The sequence below is a fragment of the Rhinopithecus roxellana genome, chromosome 8, assembly GCF_007565055.1.
Source record: "Rhinopithecus roxellana isolate Shanxi Qingling chromosome 8, ASM756505v1, whole genome shotgun sequence".
Lineage (NCBI taxonomy): Eukaryota > Metazoa > Chordata > Mammalia > Primates > Cercopithecidae > Rhinopithecus > Rhinopithecus roxellana.
The window spans coordinates 130,998,782-131,004,768 of NC_044556.1; positions in this window are offsets into that span (position 1 = coordinate 130,998,782).

A 5,987-nucleotide genomic window follows, 5' to 3' on the forward strand; every position below is an offset into this window, starting at 1 on the left:
CATGCCTGTAAATCCCAGCATTTTGGGAGGCCGAGACAGGCAGATCACAAGGTCAAGAGATCAAGACCATCCTGGCCAACATGGTGAAACCCCGTCTCTACTAAAAATACAAAAATTAGTTGGGCTTGGTGGTGCGTGCCTGTAGTCCCAGCTACTTGGGGAGGCTGAGGCAGGAGAATCGCTTGAACCTGGGAGGCAGAGGTTGCAGTGAGCTGAGATCACACCACTGCCCTCCAGCCTGGCAACAGAGTGAGACTCCATCTCAAAAAAAAAAAATTAATTGTGGTAAAATACACATAACATAAAATTTACTGTCGTAACCATGTTTAAGTGTACAATTCAGTAGTGTTAAATATATTTGCCTTCTTGTGCAACCAATGTCCAGAACTCTTTTCATCTTGCAGAACTGAAACTCTATACCCATTAAACAACTCCGCATTCTCCCCCAACAATCTCTGGCAACCACCGTTCTACTGTGTGTCTGTATGAATTTGACTACTCTGGGTACCTCATATAAGTGGAATCATACAGGATCTGACTTTTTATTATTTGCTTCTTTCAGTTAGCATATCTTCAGATTCATTCATTCATTCTGCATATTGCAGAATTTACTTCCTTTGTAAGCCTGACTAATATTCCATTGTATATATACCACATTGTGCTTGTCCATTCATCCATCAGTGGACACTTGGCTTTCTTTTACCTTTTGGCTATAATGAATAATGCTGATATGAACACAGGTGTACAAATATCTCTTTGAGACCCTGCTTTCCACTATTTTGGATATATATGCAGAAGTGGAACTGCTGGATAATATGGTAATTCTATTTTAAATTTCTTTGAAGAACAGTCATATTGTTTTCCATAGTGACTGCACCATTTTACATTCCTACTAAAAGACATAGGCATTCCAATTTCTTCACATCTTCGTCAACACTTGTTATTTTCTAGGTTTTCTTTTCCCTTATTGTAGTTGTACTAATGGGTGTGAGGTGGTATCTCACTATGGTTTTGATTCACATTTCTTTAATAATTGGTGATGTTAAGCACCTATTCATGTGCTTATTGGCCATTTGTATATCTGTTTTGGGGGGTGGGGAGAAATGTCTGTTCAAGTCCTTTGCCCATTTTTGATTGGGTTGTTTTATTTTTGTTGAGTTCACCCTAAATCCTTCTTGAAACAAGGTAAAGAAAGGGAGAAAAGTGTTAACATAGATGTAAGGTATCATACTCTTCATCATTATCCAACCTTTTAGAAACCCTGGTATGCATGTATATGTTCCAGAACATTCCAGGAAACATTCACTTATGTTAAGTTCCATTGATCTGGCTATGACTGTCTATGTTTCCTACCTCCAACCACAGAAAATATCCTTACACATATCGAAAATACACTGGTCATGATTTATTTCCTCTTCTTGTTTGTTACCAACACCTCCACCATTGTCACCCTCTACACACTGATTTAAAATAAACAAGGAGGAATTCCAGTCAGTTTACATATTCAGCACTAAGGAATGATGGAGAATTTGTGGAACATCCATTTGGTGGTCATTAGAAATATTGTTTAAAAGTGTGTGATGACATAGGAATGGCTTGAGTAAAAATAGCACAACACAAAATTATACATATGATACAATTTCAGCTCTGTTCTTTCTTAGACATTGAAATGTTTTGGTACATAGAACATTTTTACACGTAGAAAAAAGAAGTGTATTTAAAGTTTGTCAACTACTACAATGAAATATTTACTTGGATAATCAGAAATACAAAAAGTTTTTAAAAAAGAAGAGAAAAATTAATAAAAGAGAAGTTAAAAGCCAAGTGACCACATATGAAAAAGTACATCAAAAGTTAGCAGTTTTCATCCTGAGCAACATGGCAAAACCCCATCTCTACAAAAAAATCCAAAAATTAGCTAAGTGTAGTGGCTCATGCCTATGGTCCCAGCTACCTGTGAGGGTGAGGTGAGAGGATCACTTGAGCCAGGAGGCAGAGATTGTAGTGAGCCATGTTCACGCCACCGCACTCCAGCCTAGGTGACAGTGAGACCCTGTCTCAAAAAAAAAAAAAAAAAAAAAAAAAAGTTTTAAATCCTTGTTAGAATAAGGCAAGTTAGGAATGTATGAATGAATGGAAATTGATGAGTACTAAAAAGCTGAAATACATTATTGGAATTCAGTGCATTTCTTGACAAGACAGTGGATTTGAACCATTGTAGTAAGGGGAAGTATGTTCTTTACCATCCTTTATGAATTTGACTATATATAAGGAAAGAAAAATCAATCCTGTGTTGGTAAACTGGTTCATTGCCATAATAGTACTAGTGATTGCTAATGTTTACGTACTATGTACCAGGCATTGTGCTAAGTGACTGATATGGTTGGGCTGTGTCCGCAACCAAATCTCATCTTGAATTCTCTTGCGTTGTGGTGGGAGGGACCTGGTGGGAAGTAATTGAATAGCGGAGGCAGGTCTTTCCTGTGCTGTTCTCGTGATAGTGAATAAGTCTCACGAAATCTGACAGTATTATAAAGGGGAGTTTCCCTACACAAGCTCCTCTCTGCCTGCTGCCATCCACGTAAGATGTGACTTGCTCTTCCTTGCCTTCAGCCATGATTGTGAGGCCTCCCCAGCCATGTGAAACTGTAAGTCCAATAAACCTCTTTCTTTTGTAAATTGCCCAGTCTTGGGTATGTCTTTGTCAGCAGTGTGAAAACAGACATATACAGTGACACACATGCACTATCTTCAGAGGCTCCAGAATCCCCATATGGGGCAGGTTTGAGAATGTAATTTGGTTGGAGAGCAGGGCTAGGGGATTTAAGGTGGCATCGGAGACCCACTGTCTTTTCTTAAATTATAGGTTTATTTGGAATTGCTTAAGAGAGCTGATGGTGATTATGCATGTGTAGTAATAGTGCTCTAAAGCCCCAAAAAGTGACAAGTCACTTCTTGGTTCCACCACTGCTGATTTCATTGAATCCTCACAATAATCCAGTAAGGCAGAATCAGTTATTACTCCCATTTTCTATATGAGAAATCCCAGACTTAGAGAAGTTAATAATTTGGTTAAAGGTCACATAGGTAGGAAATGTCAGAGCCTCATTTGAAAATAAGTCGGACTCCTGAACCCATGTTCTTTGCTACGGTATTCTACTCTCATTCGTACAAGGACTAGCCTTGGCCAAAAGTTGGCAAATGGATTTTACCTACCCACAGAAAATGGCTCAGATCAGACTCGACACACACACACAAGCACACACACACACACACACGCACACTCTTCTACTGAATTAAAAAAGAAATAGCCAAGGGGAAACTACTGATTAAATATAATAAAATATATTATGTTGAAAACAACATTATTTAACAAACAAGACCCTTTCACTAACTTGATAATTCATCATTTGGTTTTCGAGGATGAACTGCACTGACTACAAATGAGTCAGATTCCTCAGAAGGGTCTTAAAATACATCTAATAAATCAGGTATTAAAAAGCCAAACACATAAAGGGATTTGTGATGAACAGGATAAGCACAACCCACTCTGATAAGTGCGGCCTGAGATTTAAGTTTAGACTATTGCTCAGAGATGAGGCTTGTTTTTCCACAAAGAGAATGCAAGGGATTCTCCCTACCTCAGTGCCCCCCGCTTAGTGGGGCAGTCTTACCTGTCCTTGAAGATCTTGGTCGCAATTGAATCTATTAAAAATTTTAAGGACTATTAAAGCTATGCTATTAAAAATTGCATATTAATGTTGGAAAACATCAATTTGAAAAGAATTTACAAAGTACTATTAGGATGTAAAACCCTTTTTTGGTAAAATGAACAAATAAAGCTATGCTTATATGCAGAAATATGTAGTCAGCAAAACCACTGAAAAGAAATACACTAAAATATGTTAACAGCAAATTTTTTTCCTCCCTTCCCTTCCCTTCCCATCCCTTCCCTTCCCATCTCTCCTTCCTTCCTTCCTTCCTTCCTTCCTGCCTTCATTCCTTCCCTCCCTCCCTCCCTCCCTCCCTCCTCCTTCCTTCCTTCCTTCCTTCCTTCCTTCCTTCCTTCCCTTCACTCTGTTGCCGTGGTTGTAGTGCAGTGGCATGATCTCAGCTGACTGCAGCCTTGACCTCCCAGGCTCAAGCGACCCTCCCACCTCAGCCTCCTGAGTAGCTGAGACTACAGACACGTGCACCACACCTGGCTAATTTTTTGTATTTTTAGTAGAGATGAGGGTTTCACCATGTTGCCCAGGCTGGTCTTGAACTCCTGGGCTCAAGCAATCTGCCCACCTCAGCCTCCCAAAGTGTTGGGATTACAGGTGTGAGCCACCATGCCCGGCCAACAGCAATTTTTTCTGATGTTCTGATGGGTGATTTTTATCTTATTACTCTCCGGTTTTTTGTGTGTATTTGCCTAGTATTCTGGATTAAATTTACTAATTTGCAATTAGAGTAAAATGACTTGAAATGAAAGACATTGGTCAGGTGTGGTGGCTCACACCTGTAATCCCAGCACTTTGGGAGGCCAAGGTGGGTGGATCACATGAGGTCAGGAGCTTGAGACCAGCCTGGCCAACATGGCAAAACCCCATCTCTACTAAAAGGACAAAAATTAGCCGGGTGTGGTGGCACATGTCTGTAACCCCAGCTACTTGGGAGGCTGAGTCAGGAGAATTGCTTGAATCTGGGAGGTGGAGGTTGCAGTGAGCCAAGATGGCACCACTGCACTTCAGCCTGGGTGACAGAGTGAGACTCCATCTCAAAAAAAAAGAAAAAAGACATCGTTGCCATACCTACTTTTTAATGTCAGTACAGCAGGTTATGGTATGGAATGCATTTTTGGAACAAGATATTAACAAAAATTCAAAGGAACAAATACACGGCCATGGAATTCCAGTACTGAGAGACATTTGGGAATATTGGGGGAGTTTTCCAAAAGAGGGACCCAGGTGACCATATTTGTTAAATGAATAACAAAAGGAAACAGGAAAGAAAGAGAGAAGTACAAAGATCTGAGAAGAGAAGGTGCCAGGGGCTGCTGAGAAATGGCCAAATGTTAATTTCATTATTTGGCTTCTTATTTTATTCTGGGTAAAGGTAGACCTATTAGTTTCCTGTTGCCACCATAATAAATTACCACTAACTTAGTGGCCTCGAACAACGCAAATTTATTCTTTCAAAGTTCTGGAGGACAGAAGTCCAAAAATGTGTCTTATCAGCTGAAATCAAAGTGTTGTGTTCCTTCTGGAGGCTCTAAGGAGAATCTCTTCCTTCTCTTTTCTAGTTCTAGAGGCCATCTGTGTTCCTTGGCTCATGTCCTTCTTTCAGCAGTGGCATCATTCTGACCTTTGCTTTCATTGTCACATCTCCTCAACTCTGACCCTTTTGCATCCCTCTAACAAGGCCCCTCTGATTACACTGGGCCCACCAGATTATCCAGGATAGCCTCTCTGTCTCAAGATCCTTAATTTAATCATATCTGCCAAGGGTTTTGTTTTGTTTTGTTTTTGCCATTTAAGGTAACAGGTTCTGGGGATTAGGATGTGGACATCTTTGAGGCAGACAATTCTCAACCTGCCATACAAGGAAACCACTGGGTAAGATTCTACTACCTACTAAATGCATCATAAACAGCACTTCTTCTGATCCTTCAACAACTCTGTGAAATGTATGACAGGATTTGCTTTTAAAGTTGAAGAAATCAAGCCTTGGTGCAATTTGCGATTCTGCCCATGGTTAAATAGTGGGGAGGCAAACCCGGGTCCCTGAACCCAGCTCAAGCCTGCCTGCCTCATGGCCTTGCCTCCATTCACATCTCCCCTTCATGTCTACTTCCTCTTTCCTGTCTGGGCCTGTTCCCCAGCTCCCTGGACAAGCTTAAGCTGCTGTTTTCTAGCTTGTCATGTGCTCCTGATGACAGTGTAGCCACAGGTTGATCTTAGCGATTGCTGATTGAGCGAGCTGAGTGGCTGTCCCTCAGAATC